This window comes from Ascaphus truei, chromosome 4 (genome assembly GCF_040206685.1).
Source record: "Ascaphus truei isolate aAscTru1 chromosome 4, aAscTru1.hap1, whole genome shotgun sequence".
In the NCBI taxonomy this organism is placed as follows: Eukaryota; Metazoa; Chordata; class Amphibia; order Anura; family Ascaphidae; genus Ascaphus; species Ascaphus truei.
This window is the reverse complement of record NC_134486.1, coordinates 30765822-30792497: the sequence shown is the minus strand read 5'-3', so window position 1 is coordinate 30792497 and position 26676 is coordinate 30765822. Positions and strand designations below refer to the sequence as shown.

At 47.2% G+C, this 26676-nt stretch overlaps 1 long non-coding RNA gene across 2 annotated transcripts; it reads right to left on the bottom strand.

The window, feature by feature from the left end:
• Nucleotides 1-15421: 15421 nt before the first annotated feature.
• LOC142491921 (uncharacterized) lies at nucleotides 15422-24182 on the bottom strand. Of its 2 annotated transcripts, XR_012800589.1 has the most exons (4): nucleotides 24130-24182; nucleotides 16311-17140; nucleotides 15741-15801; nucleotides 15422-15537 (listed from the first exon to the last, which is right to left on the bottom strand). It is a non-coding gene; the product is annotated as an uncharacterized LOC142491921 (long non-coding RNA). The 2 variants fall into 2 exon arrangements; XR_012800588.1 differs by having other exon boundaries at nucleotides 15422-15801.
• Nucleotides 24183-26676: the final 2494 nt, after the last annotated feature.

Below are 26676 nucleotides of genomic sequence, written 5' to 3'. Positions count from 1 at the left end.
TAACGGAAGAGAATCAGGATCCAATGGAAGGTACTTCTGCAAATACCCACAGAGACTGGTGGCCGCACCAGAAGAAGAATTGGTTAATGGCCCTGTCAGTCAGGCGCTCGCTCCAGTGGCCTCGACAAGTCGGTCTCTGGAACCAAAAAGTCCTATCTTCACCCCAAAGGGTGTTAATGACATTCACTCTATGAGAGGGCCAGGGCCTCAAGCCAATGGTAGCCTCTCCGACCACGAAGAATTCGAAGCAGTAGAAGAAGTTAATTGGAGGCAAAGACCGAGACGCCCTGCAATGAGGGTGGCTTACGATTCATTAGGGGCACCCCACTATGAACCTCAGCAGTTGTCTCGGAATAAGTTAGCCTCCCTAATGGTGATTCTGACTGAAATATTGAATACCATTTAATTGCATATTGTATAGATGTGTGTTGTACAGAGTTAAGTTGTATGAATATATGCATTTTTCATTATATAAGTGCCTGTACATATATTGTTCTCAAGTGGGGACGTTGAATTTTCCACCAGGGGGAGGATGTAGCAGTGTTCCACAACCCTGACTCTGGTGTGGGGAACTGCTCCGCGCGATCGGGAAGAGTTTCGGCGGCCATCTTGGCATTCAGGGCTACAATTCCCAGAAGCCTCGGTTGGGTCACATGGGCCATCTCAACCAATCAGGCGAGAGCGGCCATTAGAGAGACTCCTGATATCCTCTGAGGGGCCGTAAACACCCGGCAGTCTTGCAGGAGCCGGCAAATAGGACGGACGTGTCCAGGGAGCCAGTAAGCCACTGGACTACGCCAGAACTCTGCCCCAAGTCCCCAGTTAGGCCACGATCTCTCCAAAGAGTGAAGGTGTTGTAGGGAAGGCCCTAGATAGGGACCCCCCCATTAGAACGCCAGCTGTACTACCGTGCCGGTGGACGGACGTCCATGTCGCGGACTGCGGCCTGGGACCAGGCATGCTCGTGGCAGCAGAGAGGTGGACCCCTCCGGCTGGAGACTTCACCGTGGATCGTGTCTGGATAAGGGGTGAGGGGATTTATGTTGGAGGCCCTGCAGCACGGAACCTGATCCAGCATCTTCCAATCAGCAGTCCCTGGTCAGGCCAGGAAGGTACCCACCATGCACCACCACTCCACAGGAGGTAGCACTACCTCACATTTGGCTGGTAATTGTTCTGTGGACACTGATTGTTTAGATGCCCAGGACACCCTCAGTACATTTTGGTTAGCACCCTCCCCCCGCCTAACATCTGTGGCAGTTTTTTTGCGCTTGCATCTATATTCTTGTTCTATATCATTTATGTGCTGATTTGTTTTTTCATACAGTATGTAGATTTGCATATTCTGTGTATTGTGTCATTTTGGATTTCTCATCCAAGCAATTAGCCTATTGATTTTATAGTATTTTTGTGTTTTTGAATATGATCAATATCTGGTCCTATATGGGGCAGAGTGTTTCCTTCTTTTCACATTAAATGTATAAATTTGTTCTAATATTGATCCCTGGTTTTTGCGCTGTTTTGAGCGCTGTTTGCATGTTCTTGTTGTGTCTCTGATCAGCACGTAAAAGTTCACGAGAATTTTCTGCCACTGGTTGAATCCGGTCAGAGGACAGCATGGACAGAGACTGCAGGGAGCCAATGAAAGGCGCAGATACAATCCTCGTGTCAAGGTCTAGTCCAGTTACACATAGCCACTTATCTGTGACAGTCCAAGTGATAAAGAAGTTCTTTGCCATTGGATTGGCTGTCAGTAGGAGGCCAGCAGCCTTGGGCAGGAGGGTATCGGGATGCATCAAGACAGATGCCCGGGAATCCGTGAGCAGTAAACGTGGCTTGGACGTGGGGGGTGCCGTACATACGCCAGACTCTGTAAGAGAATCAGGGTGCAGAAAACTTGTCTTTGCAGTGGGAGTCATAGAATCAGCAGAGGATGCATCAAATACTGAAGGGTAATCAGAAAGAAGAGCGCTTGTCTTCACAGTGGGAGCATAGGAATCAGCAGCTGGTACATCAGGTTCTGCAAGGAAATCCAAGAGCGCTTGTCTTTGAAGTGAGCGCCATAAAATCAGGAAAGGGAACATCAGGCGCTGCACAGAAATCAGTGAGCAGTAAATCTGTCTTTAATGCGGGGTCCTTTAAATCAGTCAGAATTATATCAGGTACTCCTGGAAAATCAGTGAGAGGTAAACCTGACTTCCAAGTGGGAATCTTTAGAGTCGGTAATGGATACCTCAAACGCTGCGGGAAAATCAGCGAAACTTAAACATGTCTTTGAAATGGGAGTCCCAGAGTCATCAATGTTTTATAACAGGAACTGCAGGGGCATATCAGTGAAAGATATGCTTGTCTCTGAAGTGGGTGTCTGAGAATCAGCAGTGGTTGTACCAGGTACTGCAGAGGCATCAGAGAGATACACTTGTCTCTGAAGTGGGAGTCTGAGAATCAACAATAGGTATACCAAATACTGTTGGGAACTTTAAGGCAAGAGCCTTAAAATCAAGGATAGGGTTTCTAGCATTGCAGGGAACTTGTCTTAGAAAAATCAGAAACAGGTATATTTAACCGTGTGGGGAGATCAGTGGAACGGGAATCTCTCTTTAAAGCAGGAACCTTAGGCCTGGGACCCGCTGCGCTCATTGGCGCGGGCGGCAATGTAGCGAGTTCCCCACCAGCAGGGGAATCCTCGCGAGCCGGTCCCGGTCCCCACTGGCTGCACAGCTGACTACACGCTGTGGCGCGTCAGCCGCTAGGAGACACAACAGAATGGTGTTTCCTAGCTTCGACGCGTCACGTGGTGTGGCTGTGAGCCAATGGGGAGGGGAGGCTTCGGGAGGAGGCGAGGCTTCGGGGAGCGGGGAGGAGTGTGGAGTGAAAGCAGCGTGCGTGCCTGTTTCTGTGTGTGTATGTGTGTGCCTGAGTGCGTGCGTGCCTGTCTCTGTCTGTGTGTGTGTGTGTGTGTGTGTGTGTGTGAGTGTGTGTGTGTGTGTGTGTGTGTGTGTGTGTGTGTGTGTGTGTGTGTGTGTGTGTGTGTGTGTGTGTGTGTGTGTGTCTGCCTGTGTGTGTGTGTGTATGTATGTATGTATGTATGTATGTGTGTATGTATGAGTGCATGCGTGTGTGTGTGTTTTTTACTTACCTGCAGCCCGTGGCAGCCCGTGGAGGGAGGGGGGGGGGAAGAGTAGCGGGTCCCTCCGCTCAAGCCACGCCCCCTCCTCCCTGTCAATCCTCCCACTCCCGCCCACCTCCCGCTCCGGCCCCCTACGTCATGGCCGCGCCCCCTCACGTCATGGCCACGCCCCCTCACGTCATGGCCGCACCCCCCCCGACCCGTTTGGCCACGCCCCCCGCTACTACTGAAGTTTCCTGTAGACCGCAGATCGCGGTACAGCGAGTTGCACGCGCCGCCGGCAAGCAAGCCAGCCGTGCGGACGCGTGCAACGGGACCTTAGCCTTAGAATCAGTAAATGGTACCTCAGACATTACCGGGTAATCAGAGAAAGGGAAACGTGTCTTAGCATTAAATATAGGTACAGTATATCAAACACTGTAGGAGAGTTAGAGAAGGGGGAACCTGCTTTTAAATCTAGGGCTTTATAACTGGCAAGGGTTACAGCACTTACTGCATGAGATTCAGAGAAAAGGGAAGATGACTTTGAAACAGGATCTTTAGATTCACTTATCCGGACAGCAGCCACTGCAGGGGGATCGCAGAAAGGAAACTAGACAGTAAAGCAAGGTGTCTTAGGGGCTTATTCACTAAAGTTCAATAAGTTCGGTGCATTGGCGAGCGATTTTGCATGTTCTTATCGCACTATAAAAAATGTGCGTCGAAACGGTATTCACTAAGAAAAATCACACATTTTTTTAAAGTTCGGTAAACAAATGCTGCCTATGTGTCCCTCCCCCCCCAAGTCTAATCACACTTAAACTGTTTGCTTAAACTGCAGCCTGGAAGAGCTGCACGGAGAGAGCTGCATCTCCCTGCACGCCTCATACAGGCGTTCATGCAGTTTTAATGACATAGTATTGTAGAAGGGGTTCTCCTGAGCTGAACTGCATTAATTTCAGTCACTGAGACCTCTGGCTTCCTGAGTTATAGGCCCCGGTATCGGGTGCTGGTATCTCCTGTGCATTTAAATCTCCATGTCACGTGACGTGGGAGATTTAAACATGGCGGGGAAACCGGCACCCCATACCGGGGGCCTGTAACTCGGGAAGCAAGGGGTCCCCGAGACTGAAATTAATGCTGTGCACCTCCGGAGACCCCCTGCTACAATACTATGTTATTAAAATTTACATTAAAACGGCTTAATTACCTTAAAACGGCTAGCCGCTAAGGCAATGAAGGGGTTAAGCCACAGTACCTGGTTTATTGGGGGTAGAGGGGGTGGGTGAATGGGGGTACTTTGCCCAGAGTGGGTGCATAGGTCTACCCGGAACGTTGCGGGAGGAGTTAACCGTTCAATAGCGGTGCTAACCACTATGGTAATGAAGGGGTTAACCCCTCCCGCTAACCCCCCACAATCCAATCAAATTGGGGGTGTACCATTTGACACTCAAATGTGACGTCACAGGCCTTATAAAAGACCTGTCCCATCTCGTTTGACCCCAAGAAGTCGACAGGACAACATCCGCCCCTATTGAATTACAGTATACAGCAGAAAATAAAGAAGAAAAGAAGGAAGAACATACCGGAGAGACGTCTCTTCAATCAACATATGATCATGGACGCATCGGCTGTTTGAGAAGCATTACGTCGTGGGTCAAGAATTGCTGACGGAGTAGGATTTGGAGGGTGAATACGGCAAAGATAAGAGACACATTGATTGTATGCTCTTTAATTGCGTTTTTTTTTTAGGTTGCCCATTGACTGCCACTGTGTTTATCTATGCCCCTTTCTGGGTATAGATAAGCACAGTGACAAGCAATGCCATTTTTGGCAAATACTTGTTTTAACTTCATTGTATTTGTATTGTATTTTTTGTTATGTGTTTTGTTTTAGGTTGCCCATTCATTGTCAGTATGGCAATCCATGCCCATATTCAGGGCATTGTTTACCAGTCACAATCAATGGCTTGATTGTGACATGCTTGTTTTATTTAAATGTAATGTGTTATATTTTGTGGCTGTTTCTTTTTTTAGCTTGCCCTTTCATTACTGTTGTGGCAATACATGCCCATAATGGGGGTATAGTTTACCACTGTGACAATCAATCGGTAGAGGGGGGGGGGTGTGGGTTGGGGGTAGTTGCCCCGGGGAGGGTTGTTAGGCCTTCGGGTGGGTATAGGGGGGAGGGGGGTTAACCCCTTAATTACGATAGTAGTGATTAAGGGGTTAGTGGCCAGTAGTTTTGTTTTTGTGTAATATTGCTGCCCATGGAGGACAGGGAGGAAGACGAAGACAGCCTTCATCCTAGCAGGAGTAAATAGACTTTAATTTACTTTATGCTGGCTGGCTAATGTTGTATTTTTAATGGGCAAATGCGCTATTATCCATATCTGGATAATAAGAATTTTGCACATTACAGTGTGTGCTGGGGATGGGGGGTGGGGGGACAGGCTTGATGCCTTTGGTCGTTCCCCTTTGATGGCTACGCCCAAGCAGCATCCATGGGCAGGCAAGCACAACCGCCCGAATGCTTCTCGAGAAACACACAGAGTCTCCGACAGGGGGAGTGCGGATGCCCCCCCCTGCCCCCCGCTCAAGAAACCGATGCCCCGGTGCAGACTCTAGGCCCCCAGGAAAGCTGTTGGCAGCCCTACTTGGGGAGTGTCCATAGGAGAAGTTACATGGTGCACATATGTGTCACATTCTGCTTCCCTCTGTGCCACTCTTTTTGCCTTTTATTTGCCCCATAAAATCCTCCACATTTAAAGTGGCGTAAGTCTGACATACTGCGTGAGATATGACACTGTCCTTACATATGCCACAGCTCTGCTCCAGAAAATGCAGCATGCACCTGAATACACTTTTAGTCTTTATGCTAAGACTCCAAATGTTATATATATCTCACAACTGCCTGATGGTGTTCTCCCCAGTGGGACGGTGTCCTTGCTATGATGACTACTAGAGATACAACTATCCAAAGCGTCTCGCAGGACGCAACCCTCCACCGTGTTTCCCACACCGTGTCCAATGTCCCACACCCGAACCCCAGTGTGTGGTGACCGCACGGCCACTACGGAGAGCGTATATATTTGGTGCACTTGGTGTATGGGATTACCTGCCGAGCGCTCCTGCCAGCAGACAACTTTGCAAAGGATCCGCCGACACGTGATACCTTCTGCGCCGTCCTTCCAGGCGATCCCACCCGGGATATATGTTATGACTGTCTCTGAAGAGGCCTGGTCCCAAACCTCTGTTAGGAAATGCAGCGTCCGCTGTGTCCCTGACTTTGCACACTAATGGGGCAGGTTCCTATTCTAGGACCTGTCCCTACAGCAACCACAAGCTGTATGTGACTCAGGGGCCTATCTGGGACATAGGAGGCTTTCTGGCCTAGTGTAGAGGCTACTTGCCTCTCTACACACGCAGCTCCTACCCTTCCTGGTCTTGACTGACTAACATGCTCCCCTGCGCAACCTCCTATCTCCCTGCAAGGATCCTAGTGCCCTATTGGCTCCCTGGCATTCATGGGACTTGTAGTTCCCTGCTCTAGCCCTCTTCTCATAGGTCCGGGCTTCGCGTGCGACCGCAGCCACTTCCTGCGCGTGCGCTAGCTCTCTCTAGGCGCCGTTGCTTACCATGCTCACTGCGCATGCATGAACCTCAAAATGGCGGCGCCCTGGACGTTCGGGCCGCCGCGGAGCCTCCTATGTACCAAAGCGCTCCCTGCACGCTCTGCAACCATGCCTAACGCTCCCACTGCAACGGAGGTAAGGACAGACCCGGGGGACCTGGCTACACTTATGATGTTTACAGTGGAACTGGAATGTTAAGCAGCTTCAAAGATTATACATCCGGGATAGCTGAGTACATACACAAGCAGCTTTGAAACTGCAGTTTAGATGAGTGACTATGTTTTGCAGTTAGCACATGATTAGCAGGATACTGGTGGAGGCTTACGGCGCCGTCATTAAAAAAATGTTTACTTTTATTTTTTGTCAACAACATTTTTTTCCTTTGGTATGCAATACTACCGGTATATATTTTTTTTCTTTAACTAGGTGAAATATCCTGAAAATCATAAAAATTACAAATAAGCATTCTGTAAAAAGCAGTAAAACTCAATTCCCTGCACAATTCGGCATGCCCAGTGGCCTCGGATCGCAGAATCTTATTTGGGTTTAGAGCAACTTTTAAACTATGTGTGACCCCTTGGCTACCTGGGGGGAGGGGGCGGGGAGGGGGCAGTAAATTGCTCTATGTTACGGCCTATAACAGGCATCTTTATGTAACCCTTTTTGTGAACCAGCCGACCCACCCAATCTCACATTGGCCCCTCGTGGTCTAACCGGTCCCTTTCCCTGCAACACACCTGCTCTAAAGGACTACTGGTACTGCATAACCTGTGTGGCTCCAGGAGATCTGAGCCTCCGCTAGCTGGGAGCCTGGGGAAAACCCTTACCCTTACTTGGTGCAGCGCCTCCACTTACCCAGGATCCCCCGTTAGGAAAGATAGCCCTGAGTAAGAAATACAATGACACTCGTATACGATAAAACAATAACTAACACTTTACTTAACACACACATATAACTCATTACATAACATCACATAACATAACCTGATGCTCTACCCGCATCACCTCAACCCAATGTATGGTATTCCCCAACCAAGTGTCCTGTGATCACCCCACACCCAATGTCTCGTAACTCCTACGGAGGTCGTGGGTGACTGCGCAGTCACTATATTAAGCTAGGGCCCAGTTGGTGCACTTATAATACTTGAAGATACCTTCCGAGCACTCCGATGCTCGGGACCGCAACCTTCTTCTCAAAGGGTCAGACGTCCGTCTGATCCTTTCCAGGTACTCTGCCGGTGGACCCCAACGAGGGTCCCACCGCTCAACGGGAACTGCAACCGGATCACGGCAACACCAACCGCGTGGGAACAGCAACCGCCGCTATCCCTATCACTAACCACTGCTAGAGCGACAGCAACCCTAACCTAGGGCCTGTCCCTGAAGAACCGCAACCTGGGATGGCTTGAGGGAAACTCCTAGGGCCTGTGGACATAACCTGCCCCCCCTTCCCCTAGCTACCCAGTCCTAACTGTAACTGCTACTAGCTATTCCCAACTCACTTGCAGCTGACACACCGCACACACTGTCAGCCTGCAGGGATCCACACTTCACACACACTGCACGCACTGCGCCCAGCACATACAGCGACACTACTCACAGGCAGCTGCAATCACACACAGCCCCTGGATCCCGCAGCAAACACACTGCTAGCACACCGTGCCTCTTTGACAGTGCCCACAGCACTCTCCGCTGCGACACTGCCAAACCAGCACCTTCCACACTCAAGGGTCACCTCCCTAGCTAAGGCGTCCCTCTTCAGATACCCCCTGCCCTCTACCCGGGAATTGGGGCCTGCCTGGGAATCTAGGGAGGACCCTTACCTGATGCAGGAGCCACGCGCTCCCTGCACCCTTCCTACTCCTTCCTCTGCTCTGCCCTGACTGACTCAGCCAAGCCCGGGAAATGTATCTCTTTTCCCGGGCTGAGCTTCCTTCAGCCCTATTGGCCACTAGGGAGCACCTGACCTCTGCCTCCCTAAGCCTCCTGGGAATTGTAGTTCCCAGGGGCTGCCTAAAGCATTGGGGCCGCGTGCGCGCTTCCCTTGCGCATGCGCGAACCCCTAATGGCCGCCTCACTCTCCCTCTACACTTCCCTACTCTCGCGCGACCTCTCCCTACACTGGGGAACCCATCGCGCGCTTTTGCCCTACTGCGCATGCGCGAACTAACGCGCAATGGCGGCGCCCTCTTCCTTGCAAGCCGGGCCGGTGGCAACGCGATCGCGGCACTAGCGACGGCCCGATCGCGTCCCCGGCAACCGGCCTGCACCGCAGGGCAACGCGCTACTCCCTGCTCTGGCCCCCACCCTCGCGAAGTGCCGGCGGGTCCGTCGCAGCCTCCGGCGGCACCCGCTACCTCACGGCACTCGCGGAGGGGGGCCAGAAAGCTCAAATTTACCTCGGGGCTACACTCTCCCCCTCGCAGAATCCCAACGCCCTCGCTTGGGTAGCAGCCATGCAACAGATGATTATATAATGGAAAATGCATTGTAACCGATACATCACATACAAGCAATTCCCCATTTGTACCCAACATCATCCCATGGATACCCGAGGCCAGCTGAGTCTCAGATTGGAGTGCCCCTAACAGACTGGGTGAGGGTATCCCACCTTGACTCCTGTGAGTCTTTTGAAGTTCAAGACCTGTCCCTTCTGTCAAAACACCGCCTCCCCCTCGCGAAAAAAATAGTAAGGGGTCCTGGGTATCGACCCTTGCCGGATCCTCCGGTCTCGTCTCACGGGAGACAGGGAGGTTCAGTCTCTTGCCTCGATCCACCACATGGCGAACATAGCGCTCCATCGCGCACCTGGGAGAGGCCACAACTACCAGAGCGGTCTCAACAGAGTCTTTGTCCGCTCCAACCATCCCTTTAACGGTGACTTCGTCCGCGGACGGCACCACTTCTTCGGGTAGGCTCGGGTCTTGAGAAGGCCAAGCTTGGAGACTCCTCATGCAGGGGTATATGTCGCTCCGGTCCGCTACACCGGATACCTTCATGAGGTCGGATTCATTCCACGATCCGCAGAGATCTTCTGGGGGAGACACTTCCACCAGGACGCGATGACGGGGTGAGCCCATCGCCCGGGTGACCCTACCTTTGGAGTCACCAGGCTCCACGATCACCGGGGAGCTCACACCCGACACCCCTGGGGCAGTCAACTTACCCCGGTCGGTATCGGCAGGTACTGATCCCACGCCTGGGACCGCTGGTACCTCGTTGATAGGCCGGACTGGCCGTTGCAGGGCACACGGGCCCACATCATGGTCTGTATCAGTTGAGACGGTCGCTTCGGTGACCTCACTGGAGTGGTCCGCCGGCAGGCGCATCACCACGCTCGGCGGGTCGCTAGAATCATCACACATGGGCGGGGGTACAAGCACCTTACCCTGGCCTTCCGGAATCTGGGGTTCTAGTCTCGGTGGTTCCTGCTCGGGAACCGGGTCTGGAACCGACATCTGGGGTTCCGACATCTGGAGCTCCGCCTTCAGCGGCTCTGGCTCAGCGTCTAGAAAGTTCATTTGGGCACACGGGCCTTCCACCACCTCCATGGCTGAAGTGGACAAACCAGTAGCAGCTTCACCCACCTCGGTAGCACCATCAGGCGCCTCTTCCTCCGCAGGTTCCGCCATCAGAAGTTCCTGCTCCTCCATTTGCACGTCCCCTTTGAGAGGGTCTGCCACAGTGGTCTGGACACACGGGTCCCCGGCGGCCTCTGGAAGTAGAACAGACTGGGGACACGCATCACTTACTTCAGGAGAGAGGTCCGGCTCCTCCTCTTCTTCATCGGCTGGTTCCGCCGCCTGGGGCAGGATAGGCTGTAGGAACCAGGCCCCGCAATACTCACATTGAGGCCCCCACTCCAGTGCCTCCCTAGGACAGTCACAATTTGGCATAAAACACTGGATACCCAGTTCTCCATCCAACTCAATGTTCTTGAAGTCGAGCGGTAACTGCGACAGGGCCGCTCCCGAGGCACAGGCTTTTTGCAGGCAGGGACACGCTAGCACAACTTCATCTATTCCTGGCGCTCGCCAGGACACATACACATTGCGGTGTAACCCCTGGCAGTCTATTTCTTCCTCAGGGGAAGGACACTCCATTTCTACAACAGTGTCCCCTCCCACTGGCCGTTCGGCAGGCTGCGGCAGTTTGGGTTGCAGGGTTGGTACCCTGCAGTAGCCACATATACGTCCCCAAGCCAACTTACAAGACGAGCAGTCACCTTGGTTACAAAAACAGTCTAGGTACCCCTCCTCGTTCGCGTCTTCCAATCGCATTTTTACCATGCACGCCAAAGTTTTGAGGTCCATACTACCCCAGAGACTCAATGTTTGTATCGTACATGGACACAACAAAAAGGATACGCTCCCAGCCTTGGTCTGCCAGGATCCATACGACGGCGAGCAATTTTCTCTGTGTCCAGTACTCTCTTCCAGGGAGTGTTGCGAGCTCTGTACTAAGTCACTCACAGTGTGGGGGCGGGGCTCGGGTTTTCCCGCCAGTCCTGGATGACTGTTGGCAACATTTTCCCGCGCGGCCGGGAACTTAGCACGTGGCTTCCTCCGCCTTGAGGGCTTCCCCATGGCGAAACAAAAATAGGACACAAATTTAGAAAAACATGTACAGGGCACCCCAGGTCTGATCTCTCAGCAGCGCCTCCAAATGTAACCCTTTTTGTGAACCAGCCGACCCACCCAATCTCACATTGGCCCCTCGTGGTCTAACCGGTCCCTTTCCCTGCAACACACCTGCTCTAAAGGACTACTGGTACTGCATAACCTGTGTGGCTCCAGGAGATCTGAGCCTCCGCTAGCTGGGAGCCTGGGGAAAACCCTTACCCTTACTTGGTGCAGCGCCTCCACTTACCCAGGATCCCCCGTTAGGAAAGATAGCCCTGAGTAAGAAATACAATGACACTCGTATACGATAAAACAATAACTAACACTTTACTTAACACACACATATAACTCATTACATAACATCACATAACATAACCTGATGCTCTACCCGCATCACCTCAACCCAATGTCTGGTGTTCCCCAACCAAGTGTCCTGTGATCACCCCACACCCAATGTCTCGTAACTCCTACGGAGGTCGTGGGTGACTGCGCAGTCACTATATTAAGCTAGGGCCCAGTTGGTGCACTTATAATACTTGAAGATACCTTCCGAGCACTCCGATGCTCGGGACCGCAACCTTCTTCTCAAAGGGTCAGACGTCCGTCTGATCCTTTCCAGGTACTCTGCCGGTGGACCCCAACGAGGGTCCCACCGCTCAACGGGAACTGCAACCGGATCACGGCAACACCAACCGCGTGGGAACAGCAACCGCCGCTATCCCTATCACTAACCACTGCTAGAGCGACAGCAACCCTAACCTAGGGCCTGTCCCTGAAGAACCGCAACCTGGGATGGCTTGAGGGAAACTCCTAGGGCCTGTGGACATAACCTGCCCCCCCTTCCCCTAGCTACCCAGTCCTAACTGTAACTGCTACTAGCTATTCCCAACTCACTTGCAGCTGACACACCGCACACACTGTCAGCCTGCAGGGATCCACACTTCACACACACTGCACGCACTGTGCCCAGCACATACAGCGACACTACTCACAGGCAGCTGCAATCACACACAGCCCCTGGATCCCGCAGCAAACACACTGCTAGCACACCGTGCCTCTTTGACAGTGCCCACAGCACTCTCCGCTGCGACACTGCCAAACCAGCACCTTCCACACTCAAGGGTCACCTCCCTAGCTAAGGCGTCCCTCTTCAGATACCCCCTGCCCTCTACCCGGGAATTGGGGCCTGCCTGGGAATCTAGGGAGGACCCTTACCTGATGCAGGAGCCACGCGCTCCCTGCACCCTTCCTACTCCTTCCTCTGCTCTGCCCTGACTGACTCAGCCAAGCCCGGGAAATGTATCTCTTTTCCCGGGCTGAGCTTCCTTCAGCCCTATTGGCCACTAGGGAGCACCTGACCTCTGCCTCCCTAAGCCTCCTGGGAATTGTAGTTCCCAGGGGCTGCCTAAAGCATTGGGGCCGCGTGCGCGCTTCCCTTGCGCATGCGCGAACCCCTAATGGCCGCCTCACTCTCCCTCTACACTTCCCTACTCTCGCGCGACCTCTCCCTACACTGGGGAACCCATCGCGCGCTTTTGCCCTACTGCGCATGCGCGAACTAACGCGCAATGGCGGCGCCCTCTTCCTTGCAAGCCGGGCCGGTGGCAACGCGATCGCGGCACTAGCGACGGCCCGATCGCGTCCCCGGCAACCGGCCTGCACCGCAGGGCAACGCGCTACTCCCTGCTCTGGCCCCCACCCTCGCGAAGTGCCGGCGGGTCCGTCGCAGCCTCCGGCGGCACCCGCTACCTCACGGCACTCGCGGAGGGGGGCCAGAAAGCTCAAATTTACCTCGGGGCTACATTTATAATGGACAGACCTGCCATAGGAATAAAAAAAAAAAGCTCTTAGAATTAGCAGAACAGAACTAACAAATGTATATCAACAACTACCCCAATAATTTGCTTGGCAGTGCTATTACGCAAAGCTCCTACAGGTCACCACTAACCTAAGTATTAAGGTCTCCTCAGCGATATAATAATTTTGTACCTCTGTGCCATGAACGACACTCACCTATAACTCTTTATATATAACAGTTTGTACAAGTCATGAGTAAAACAACTGTCTAGCTCTAATAAATGTGCACAAATATTGTTTATTGATTAAATTCCACAATTAATTTAGTAGCTGTAATCTACACAATCACCACTAGATGTCCCTCTATGTCCACAGAAACACAGTGCACACTATTGTATCTTGAGCACGCCATTGACCACTTTGTGGTCTCGGGAGCGATCACAGGATTGCGATCACCGAGGATGGAACTGAAGAGGGCGGATCATCCTTTTCCGTTTTTAAGGCGGCCAGATTGCGTTCAGCGCTAGAAAGCAAGCAAATCGAATATGCTGCAGCTGCTACGTCATAGGGCTCCTGGAGAGCCCGACTAAAGGGCACCCAAGAGGTTAAGCACCAGTACAGTACAAAGTGTTTAATGTTTTGCGCTGCTTAGAGTTATTCTTACAGAATTATATACATAAAGGGATTACACATGCAGCTTCTGGCTATATATTTCCTGGCCCTAACACTGTAAGTCCTGGTAAAGAGCAGGCAGTGTTGGGGTTAAATTCCTCTCACATGGGCCAGCATGTGAGTCTCCTCACTGGTGAGTTAATTTGTTGCGGTTTCCAGGTGCTAGTCTGGAAGGAATAACTTGGCATAAGGTCCTTTGTAAATTCATTCAATATTCGATTTCATAATTTCAATATTTAGCAGTATTGTCATAAATGACTAACTAATGTTCACTTAATAGGAGTGTCAGCCTTTAATAATTTCCTAATTCTAAAACATTGGGATTTATCACATTCCCTCCGATGTCCTTATCTTCATAGTCCATTTTACCTTTTATTCCCAGGTAGCATGTTACAATCTGTATTATAGTGAGAATCGGGGGCGGCAGTATTTGTCAGAACCCTCTGACATGTCATTCCTCTCGAAGCCGATCAGTCTGCAGAGATATCAATCTTCAAGGGCTCAGATCAGATTTGGGGTGTTTGAAGAACAGATGGGCCTTAGTTTTAATGGAAACAGTGTTGACTTCTATCAGACTCCATTGAAGTCTGTGAAAACGCCGATGATAAGTACGACAGCCAGAATATTATTAAGATGACACATCTGACTCCAGTGTATTGCTCAAAGAAATTGTTATTGCATAATAAAATAATGATAATGACAGAGAGATGTGTAACATTTTCGCTAAAGTTTAAGAACCAGGCAAAATATGGCTGGGCATTTTTCCCTGACAACAAATTTGTAAAAAGCACATCTGAAGAAATGTTCATGCATTTTTGAACAAGTGTGAACTTTCACTAAAATGTAGTAAAAATGTGAAATATATACACACTCTCACACTCTCACACTCTCACACTCTCACACTCTCACACTCTCACACTCTCACACTCTCACACTCTCACACTCTCACACTCTCACACTCTCACACTCTCACACACTCACACACTCACACACTCACACACTCACACACACTCACACACTCACACACACTCACACACACACACACACACACACTTTATTGTTTTCTTCCTCAGATGGACATGCTCATCGTTTGTCTTTTTCTTTCTTTTGATGAGTTTGGCAATTTATTTTGCAACCCTTCTTTTAAATGACACTAAACCATACAGGATAATATATTTTAACAGCTTCCTTAAGCTCCGACATTGTCAACTTTTAATGTAATGCTTGCTATATGCAAAGATGTATTATACAGATAGAGCGCCATTTTACTTTCGCTGGGGTCTCGCTGGTTGCGTCTGATCTCTCGCTGTTTTGTCGGCTGCTCACAGCTGACTCTCAAGTGCGTTGAGGCTGGAGAAAATGGAGTTTAAGCATTGGTTGCAATACTCCGCAGAAATAATAGGTGGCGCTAATATGCTAATGTGTCTTCAAATCTAAATGCAATGTAAGCTGTCCCTTATTCCTGGTCATTTTGTATATGATATCCCAAATTTTTAAATGTAACTCACCATTTATTCCCCTAAAAACTTCAGATGACAACAAAAGTATTTTAAAATTATTATTTTTTTTTAAATTAGATTCCAGTAAATTACATTTTAGAGATAATGCACAAACACTTTGTGAAAATATAATAATACAATTTTCTTCGATCTTCTTCCAAATGTACAATCTTCTTTGGGCTGGCTGTTTCCTGGACACTTTCACTTGTAAAATGAGAATGTTATATATTAATAATCAAGAAGAAATAGATGCAAGAATGACATTGTGTGGCACGCGTGTGTTTCTATTGGACCTGGTTGACACGCATATGTTGTCATTGAGTTTTCCCGCACGCTAGGTGTACAGAATGTAAGAACTGTATTGAACGCGTGCACACTACAGCTATTGACAAAAAAAATAACCTTACCTGACCGTATCGCTGGATCTGTTTCCTGCACGAACAGGTTGTTGTCTTCAGCCTGTCAAACCTGCAAAACAAGAATGAAAATAAGAATTAAACAACGACTACAATAAAGTACTTCATTAAAAACATTTTCTGTAAAACTTTATTTATTCAGTTCATAAATTCATCTTCTTCACTCGGAAGACTGCAGCCCAGGGGCCTCTGATGCCGTAAAAGTGCATTGATGGTGTATTTGACGGTCTTGAATTGTGCAGTGGTGAGTTTAAAGCTGCAGTTCAGTCTATATCCTGCATGTGTTTTTTTTTTTAATAAATCAGTTCTGTAGTAAGAAAAAATACTTTTAGCATTTTCTGTTTAAAAAAAAAAACAACTTTGAAAGACCAATTTTCTTGTATTCTATTTTAACAAGCATGTTTGTTACTACAGCAACCATTTACATTCCCCAGATTTAAAGATGTCGCCAAACTTTGCAGATCAATAGACGGAGAACGAATTGACCGGCAGCTATGCAGTTCTTTAGGTAAGTAGAGATTGCCCACATGAAACTATTGAAGTAAAAAAAACAAAAAAAACCTGAGTGCTTGAACTGCAGCTCTAAGTTGCTTCTTCAGTTCATCTGTAATGCTCTCCTCAAATTCATGGAAATCACATTCTTCCCCCTCCAGCTCAAGTTCACTTATTTTGACCACTGGGAATATTGATCAAAGCTCACATGATGTTTGAAAATTATATGGGCATATTGATTCGGCTGTCACTCGCAGTTTGTTAGATATCTTGTCAGAGTTTCCACTGGTATAACATTCAGCAGGATGTCATCTAATGCATTCCCACAGATTATCTCAGATCTTCGCCTCTGTGGTGCAGCAGGTGTCCTTTGCAAAGCAGATACAGCTAACTGCTGTGGGATGACACTTTCCCGTAGGTCTCTCCCTCCGTCAGGAGCCAAAATTTGAAGGTGAGCTGGGACCGGGTTGGGCTGAGATGAGACCGGGTTGGACTGAGCTGGATCCGAGGCAAATTTGACAGGGTCCAGGTTCGGCTAAGCTGGGACAGGGTTGGACTGATCTGGATCCGGGGCGAGGTGAGCATGGTCAGGAGCTGGGAGCGATGGGGATTGGGGTACCTTATGCAGAAGCAGGTATCCTGGGCCAAAAATCTTGAGTGGAAAGGGTTTTGGCAATCTTCTTATTTCTACATGCCGTTCCTGAATTCTTCATTTTAGGAGTTTTCAGTGCTGCTCGTTTTTGCCCCTCACACTTTAGCCTTTTTTATTTTTGGGGTCTCCGGTACAGCTGGCATCTTTCGCTTTCTCAGGAATTTGGCTTGAACAGCAGCAGCAGCAAGCAGGATCTTACGTACGTAGAAGCTGAATTGATCCATTGTTCAAGCACAAGATACAGTATCTGAAAGCACAAAAGAACAAGAGTTAGTTCTGACCAAGATCAGTGAGACTGGCAATGCAATTTCTGTGAGCTTTTATGTACAATACCACCAACATCACAAGGGCAGCATTGGACAGGGCTATGCTTGTAAGGTGTCAAAAGTAGGCGTATACCTGTACCCGTCGCTTTACCTTTATAATACAGCATAATGTATAATGAAGATACAATTCACATATTGAATACACATTCATTAGTGATTCAGTCCTTCTGAAAAGCAGCAATGACCAAACAAATGACAAAAGAAAATAGCATGGTGACAGTGCGCATGTACAAGAAGGGATACAGAACAACAGACATCCAATGAAGCATACAGGAAGTGGGCATCCAGATGACACTAGCCTGTGTTCTGTATCATGCCCAATGGCAGACTAAGATTTGTAGAAGAGTCTGCGAGGTCAGAACCGAGTAAGTACTGTACTGTATACACTTTTGCTTCTAATGATTTTCTTCACATACTGTAGCATGCCTATGGATGTGCACTCTTAATCTTTAAGATCTTCCTTATTTTCACAGTGAAGCGATGAGGCTGGTGGAGGTGATAAGCCATGAATACGATGAGGGCTCTGCGGCAGAGGTTTGGGATATTCTGTAGAAGAAGTATGAATTTACCGGTTGTAAGGCCAGCATCAGACAAATGAAGCTCGATTTGGGCTGGACCTATGGACGTGTCAGGTAAAGTGCTTTTCTGTACAAATATACTGGTTCTCAAAAGTTTAATGTCTCTGTTTACCTAGCTTATAGCATGTTTATTATGTATGACTTATTCTGGAAAGTACAGTACTTTCTATATAATTACGTTTCTGGGTAACTGTATTTGTCTATAGTAACCAAATCCGAAATCACCACATAGTAGAAGGATATTATTAATTTAACCTATTTATTTCTTGGAATTGTAAAGTGTTTCCCATGATAAAGGAGGCTAGTAAGATAAAAAAAAAAAAAAGAGTTGACCAAGCACATGCATGGATTGAGAGTGGAGAAAGGTTTGATGATGTTATATTTTCGGACGAGACATCAGTAGCCCAGGAAATATTTTCCACTATGGCATTCAGAGGAAAAAAAGTTCATCCCTCAAACCTCGCCCCAAGCATCCACTCAAGCTTCATGTGGGGGGGAAATCTCGAAATATGAACCAGGGCCCATAGTTGTATTTGAAGGTAAGCCCCTGTATATTAGTGTTATATTGGTTTTACATTAGTACTCTAAATGTATCTGGATGTTATCCTGTCCCTGTATAACAGTGTTAGACAGTATGTTTGACAGTAGTGAGTAGTACTGTAAATGTATATTAATGTGACCCTGTCTCTGTTACATTTGTTTTTTTCTCCAGGAATTATGGATAAAATGTATTTTCAGGAGGTCATTATATACATGTTAGTACCATACATTAGAAAAGAATTTCCATCTGGTCACTGGTTCTTCCAAGATAACAACCCAAAGCACAGTGCCTCTGCTATCTTTATTAAGGAATGTGGAAGCAACTGTGATAGAACACCACCAGAGGAAGTACTGTAATTGTTTTGAGCAGTAGTACACAACTATATTGTGCTTGCATTTTTTCTTGTCAATAACTGTACTGTCTTTGTCTCTATATTTTCAGATCCTCCGATTTGAACCCCATAGAACTGGTGTGGTATGCTATGAAACATCACCTGAGAAAATATATCAAGCTGGCAAACAAAGAAGAACTTCACAAGGCGATCCTTAGTTACTGGAATGAGACTTTAAGTGCCCAAACTTGCAATAATTATATAAATCATATAAATAATGTGTTACCGGTTGTTTTAGAATGATCTGGAACGGCCACAGTAATGTGATTAAACTGTAGTATAAAAAAATATTGTATTTTAAAGTAACTTTTTTTTTGTACTCTTCAAGATACAGGCTTCTGTAGCAGCAGGCAAGGGTGCCAGTATTAGTATGCAGGAGACGTGTATCGGCCGCCAATGATGTGTCAACAATTTGAAGATAATCTTTCTGCTAGTGAGTCATTTGTGCAGAGCAATAATTCCAGGAGAATGATGTGAGAATGTTTTAATTGCAGCGATGCTCATGTATACAAAGTATGAAAGTGTAATAATCCCTTTTCCCTATTTGAACTTTGGTTAACAAAAGCTGAGATTTAAACACTCCTGTTGAGCGTTGCTTCTTTTTGGCCACTTCCCACACAGTATAGCACTAAGGACAGACACTCAGGGGAAGTGTAGTGAATAGAATAATAATAATGTATTGTTTCAAGTTTCGGTAAGCAGTATAACTAAAATATTGATGATACTGTGTATATATATATATATATATATATATATATACACACACACACACACACAGAAGAAACAAGGAATCCCACATTAAGCACTCATATAATAACTGCAAATACACAATATATAACCAAAGTTAATCAAAATGAAATTTAATAGAATACATCTAAAGTAACACATACAAATATAAAATCATAAGAAGACAACAACTATGAAACCTCCAAAAATAACTCAGGGGACTGGCAGCAATTGTGATAGTTGCACAAAACTAGAAACTGCTCGCTGTAACAAAGAAGACATGGGGGGAAAAAGCACCCCATGCAATCACGACTGGCCGGTCATAAACCACATCATAGTGACATGAGCAGAATCTAATCTAAAGACCAATTAACAGAGCGTCTGCACTCAAGAAAATTATAAACAAAAAAACTCTGTATGAGCTGGAGTCATGCAGTCAACTAAGTAAAATGAATGAGTCAATGATGAAACTAAATAAGCTCCAAAAAATAAAAATGAAGAGGACGGGAAAGGGGGAAAGGGTGACAAAAAACAAAGCACCCAATGCAAACCAAACACATTTACTACTTTCATGAAAAGTAAGGCTCCATATACAAATCTCCCATAATGTAAACAAGCCCGTAGAGCAGTGGTCATCACACTTTTCAGTACGAGGGCCACATCGTATATTCTACACATTTTCGCGGGCCAAAGAAAAAAAAGTTTTTATAAATGAATAAATATGTTTTATTTGGATTTTTGGGGGTTAATCAGCATGATACGATTCAGAACAAAAGAGAAATGTGACAATTACAAATAAAGGATGCCATGCTTACACTGGGAAATTATATATAATGAGCAAAAATGTCAAATGCTCTGACGAAAGAATCATTTACTTAACTGCAGATGAGAAAAGCAGGCTATCCATTTTTTTTGTTAATTTAATATACACACACATATATATATATATATAGTAGTTTGCATAACTAAGATAGGAGTATTATATATATATATATATATATATATATATATATATATATATATATATATATATATATATATATATATATTGTGACATAGTCCAAAGATGTTAGGCAGCTTTCTGCCCCATTTTAGAGCAGAAAGTGCAGGAATAGTTAAAAATGATCCGTTCCACAGCTTCCCATTAACTCAGGCAGCTGGATGGAAAATCCAGACCACAGATTACTATGGCTCTAGTTCTCCCTCACCTGCTCTTCTAATCACATGCACAGGTACTTAGAGCAGAGAGGTTTTGCATTTCACTCTCTCTCCTTAGAGCCTGGGGGCTGGGGGTGTCGCTGCTCCCCTGCATCCAGTGTCGGGGTTGACGGCCCCTCCACGTATCACAGTACCAGAGGATTTGCCTGGACACCACAAAACAGATAAGCCAAACAAAGATGTATTACTGTTTGTAATGGACTATGCTGTATCTAGTGACCCTAATTGAGAGGGCATTGTTTTAAACTGGGGGAACCAGGTTAGTTGGCCCAGCAGCAGTTAGAGGCTGATTCTATGTGTAGTTAGATCCCTGAAAGGGATAGGATTTTGTTTATATCATTTGGTTTCTTTTTTACTTGAAATAACAATGTGGGAAATACTGTAACACTAAATGAGTGAACTACTGAATAAAAGTATCTGAGTACCTCTAACCTACACATGTTAAAGCTGCAGTACCTTACTTGGATGAAAATAAAGCAGGCAGAAGTCTGAGTTAAGCAGCTGAATACTTTGCATGATCCTGTTTTTTGTATTAAATAACCCTAGAAGACTGTGTCGGGAAGAACCCAGACAGACGTCAGCACTACAAAAGAGGGGCGTTTGTCACAATATATATATATATATATATATATATATAGTAATTTGCATAACTAAGATAGGAGTATTATATATATATATATATATATATATATATATATATATATATATATATATATATATATATATACAGTGTTCGACAAACCTATACATTTGCTCGCCCCGGGCGAGTGGATTTAACCCCCGGGCGAGTAAATATTGGCCCAAGCAGCACACGTTTGGTACTAGGTGGCGAGTAGATTTTTTTGTGTGGCGAGTAGATTTTTTGGTGATTTGTCAACCACTGTATATATATGTATATATATATATATATATATATATATATATATATATATATATATATATTACACAAAGACAGAAACCGCATACACACCTAATAACTAGGGTATTTATAAAACCATAATATAATCTCTATAATAGAGAGAAACAAGTCGGTGCTCTGAGACAGGGATAAATAGAATACAGAAAAGACACAAGAAGTCTCAAAAATGAGCACTCAAAAAATCCCCCAAAAAAGGATACTTTAATGTCCTCAAATGTAACAAACTAAAACATAATAAAAACACAAAACAGAACCCCGAAATAGACAGAGTGACTACATATAACATATGGCCAATACAAAAAGTCTAAACCTATACACAAATGTCAGGCTAATGCAAGAAGAGTGTACGGTGAGATCCCAGGGAAACTGGTTCCCTGGATCAGCAAGACCGGCCGGTCAGAAAATATACCAAAAAGACCTAAGGGACACACTAATGAATATACTGATGTCATACACATGTAAACCACACACACTGCAAGATGGAAACCGTTAAGGTAAAGCTAACCCACCGTAGAGGGAAGTGTGCAGAAAACTAGGAAAACTGTGTAGAGATGGATAAATTCGTTAGAAAAAAAAAAAATTGTGTTATTTTTTCAAAGTGTCAAAAAGAAAATCCTAACATAAAAAAGAACAAATGTCCAGTTGTATCCAGGATAGTATGAAATCTTGAATAAACGAATAGCATATAAAGTCCTTCATTTGTAGCATAGGGAATAAAGAAAAAATATACTCATCCCCCCTTGAGTTACAGAGTGCGGTAGTATATACATACATACATACATACATACATACATACACACACACACACACACACACACACACACACACACATATATATATATATATATATATATATATATATATATATATATATATATATATACATACAGATTTATGAGCCACATACATATATACAGTATGTGGCTCATACATATATACAATATACAGTATGTCACATTACATATTGCCTATATTTATATAATTGAAAACGTTGTATGTTTGCTGTTCTTATGGGCAATCTGATTGGTCTGTCGGTCTGTCACTCAGCCTTTGGCCAATCAGATTGGTCCGTGGCCCGGCCCCGCCCCGCCCGCCTCTCATTGGCTTGCTTGCTTCTATGACCTCACCCAACAACCCGGCCACTCTCCTCTTATCCTCCTCACCCCATCAACCCCCCTCACCCACAGCTCACCTCGCCGCCGGCTACCCCCTCCCCCCCACACCACCTCCCCTCACCCGCAGCTCACCTCCTCGCTACCTTCCCCCTCAGCTCTACTCTGGCTCCCAACCCCCGCCGAGGGCGCTGCCCCTGCCCTGCCCCCCGCCACGAAAGACCATTCGCCAAACGGTGCAAGCCTCTCAGCGGTAGCTCTGCCAGCCCCCTCTCCTCCTCTCCCCACGACAGCTCCAGCGAGAGACAGGCAGTGAGCAGGAAGCGTTAGTGTCACTCCGCAGAGCGCGTTCTGAGGAGCACATTCACAGCCACACCAGCCAGTAACACACGCTCCTCCTGCCCCCCAACGCTCCCCAATACTCACAGCAGCCACAGAGCCAGGAAGGCCAAAACGTGAGGAGTGTGCACTCACCCCAGAGCTGGCTGCATTTAACCCCATGGGGAGAGCCCCCCCCCCTCACAGACTGGAGGGAGCCACAGACAGCACAGGCAAGAGACTCCGACTGTGTGTGTGTGACACTGTGTGTGTGTGTGTGTGTGTGTGTGTGTGTGTGTGACACTGTGTGTGTGTGTGTGTGTGTGTGTGTGTGTGTGTGTGTGTGTGTGTGTGTGTGTGTGTGTGTGTGTGTGTGTGTGTGTGTGTGTGTGTGTGTGTGTGTGTGTGTGTGTGTGTGTGTGTGTGTGTGTGACACTGTGTGTGTGTGTGTGTGTGTGTGTGTGTGTGTGTGTGTGTGTGTGTGTGTGTGTGTGACACTGTGTGTGTGTGTGTGTGTGTGTGTGTGTGTGTGTGTGTGTGTGTGTGTGTGTGTGTGTGTGTGTGTGTGTGTGTGTGTGTGTGTGTGTGTGTGACACTGTGTGTGTGTGTGTGTGTGACACTGTGTGTGTGTGTGTGTGTGTGTGTGTGTGTGTGTGTCACTGTGTGTGTGTGTGTGTGTGTGTGTGTGTCACTGTGTGTGTGTGTCACTGTGTGTCACTGTGTGTGTGTCACTGTGTGTGTGTGTGCGTGTGTGTGTGTGTGACACTGTGTGTGTGTGTGACACTGTGTGCTGTGCAGGGGGGGACCAGAGCTGCGCAGGGGGGGGGGGCAGAGCTGCGCAGGGGGGGGCGGACCAGAGCTGCTCAGGGGTGGACACGACCGGAGCTGTGCAGGGGGAGGGGGGGTGACCGGAGCTGCGCAGGGGGGGGGAGACCGGAGCTGCGCAGGGGGGGGGGAGCGTAGAGAGAGGGGGGAGCGGAGAAAGTCGGGGGGAGCGGAGAGTGGAGGGAGCGGGAAATTTGAATCCTGGGCAATGCCGGGTCTCTCAGCTAGTATTACATATTACAGTAGGAGGGTGCAGTGTAAGTCTCTGCCACCCTCACTCACCCACACTGGCTCTGCTCTCCATTTCTGCCCACTCCTGGCACGTCACGCCGCCCGCCCCCTCAAAAGGCGCTCCTCCAATAAAAAGGGTTGTAGCTTCCGGAGGGGCGGGGAGGAGAACAGGCAGAGTTCACTGACAGTAGGACGAGGAAGCGTATTGGACTCCCCTGCCTCGCACACATCATACGGGCCAATCAGAAGAGAGGTGAGCGATGGGCAGTCAATCAGAAGATGATGCTAATACACGCAATGGGGAGAGGATCAGTCTTTTTATCTCTCACCTTTTAAGCGCTGCCCCACTTGCAGGCTGGATAAAATCTTGTGGCGGGACGAATGTGGCCCCACGGGCTGTAGTTTAGAGATGCCTGCCATAGATGAAACAGAGCATGTACTATGTAGTTTATCCAAAAATAACTGGAGAGCCACTAAATAGAAAACGATACTCAGCTGAGTTGTAACAATGTAGATCCTTTGTAAGGTAAATAACAGCTGAGTGTCCCTCCTTGTACAAGAGAGGAATAAGTAAGTCCAAAAAGTGAATTGCAGCCACAGTCCCACAATGAAGAGAATGGAGGTACACGTTGAGCCCCACTCAAAGTGGGAAGGGTGGGGGGGGGGACTGTTTTGTCTATGCAACCATCTAGTCGGTAGTGTGGTCAAATCCCACATCACTAATGCGAATACTGAATACCTGTACATATTACAGATAAAACAAGTCACTTTGCTTTTACAATGGTTTTTCTGTGAAACACCCATACAGTAGTATAAAAGTATAATAATGTATACATTATGTCTCAAAGTGGTTACTCAGACTAAAATATTAGCAGAAAACCCCTGTATTATGAGTCACTGTGCATTGAATTTGCAATTCTTTCTGGTTGCCACGTTTTGATTTAGTGAAAGTCCCCTAGTATAAAAGTGTAATTACTTATGTCTCTAGGTATGTGCCCACTACGATTAAAATATAAAAAAATAGTAGAAATATTAGTTTATTTATTATAATGTATACTCTACAGTATTGAAAAAGTTGAAAATTTTAATAGTTTTTAGACTTCAATCGACATCTTTTGGCTGTCAATTTGACGGCTTGCATCTGGTAAAATAATTGTGAAATTATTTACTGTACGCCGTTAATAAACAAGAAATAAGAAATGCTTAAAGTCCCGTATGCACATGCGTGCTCTATGGCAACGGTGCGCAAACTGGGGGGGCGGGGGCGTGAGACTGAGTGCGGGGGGGGGTGCGCGGGGTTTACAGAGGCCCCGCGCGCTTCCCGAAAACACTTAAATTAAGTGCCGGGGGAGCTGCAGGGCCTCTGTAAACCTAACATACCTTGGCTCCGGCGGCTTCTAACACGCGTCACCATGGCAACGCGGTGTCATTTGTGACATCATGTTGCTATGGCAACATGATGTCATGACGCCGGAGCGGGGTGTGCGGGTGGTGCGGAGGTGAGGGGCCCACCGGCAGAGGGTTGCAGGGAAAAAAAGTTTGAGCCCCCCTGGTCTATGGAATGCATTTGCAGGTCATTTGAGAATGACAGTAGTACTGTATGTAAACTTATATTTACCTTGATTATACACGGGCTGAAAATTGGGTAGGTTCATCTCATTTTCAGAGTTGGTCTGTACTGGTAATGGTATTGGGGTGTGAGGATCGGGCGCAGGCTCCGCCTCCCTCAAGTTCCAGTAGCCTGATTGGGTCTAGCGTCCCTCCTGCCTGCAGGAGTAGTCCTGCATCTGATTTGTCTCCTGCTATTTAGGCTTTGTCTCTTTCACCAGGAAGCTTGCCGAGCATAGACTTCGTGTGACATCGTGCTGGTCGCAAGCACTCTGCCTTGCCTTATCTTGCTTGCCGATTTCTCCTACCCTCAACCCGGCTAGTGATCCCTATGATCCATACCTCTTCAATCCCCGACCTGGGCTGGTAACCCCTACGATCTGCACCTCTCCAACCCTGACCCGGCTACATGACAACGAACCTGCACACCGGACGCGGCTTTGTGGCTTCAGGTCGGTGTGTCAATATCCCCACCTCGGTGGCGGTTCAGTCCTGTTTGCGGCGAGCACTCATTACCTGGGGCAGGTATTCGGGCGGAGGCAGGTACTCTGATTTGAGTAGGTACTCAGGTTGGAGCAGGTACTCGGGTGGAGGCAGATTGGAGAGATAGGTTCGGGAAGGTTTATAATTCAATCTCTTTCTCCTTCGAACGCTGCTATAAATTGAACATACCCATCAATGATACATGCAGTTCCTCATGCTGGGGCATGATATTCTAATAAAGCAATCATTACGGCTTAAGTTGTGTCAAATAGAATTCCTGCAGCATAGTAAAAGAATGAATCTGCACTCGTGTTTTCAGCCTGCTGATAGCAAGATGAAGATAACTTATATTCCTTGCTGCTATCGGGTGTGGGAGCCCTCTCAGCTCCTCCAAATTCCACCGAAGATATCCGAGGACAAGACAAAAAAAAAAAAAAAGGAATATAGAGCGACCAGAGGTAAGTATGGGTATATATTAAACAGATATAAAAAGTAAGTGAAAACGTA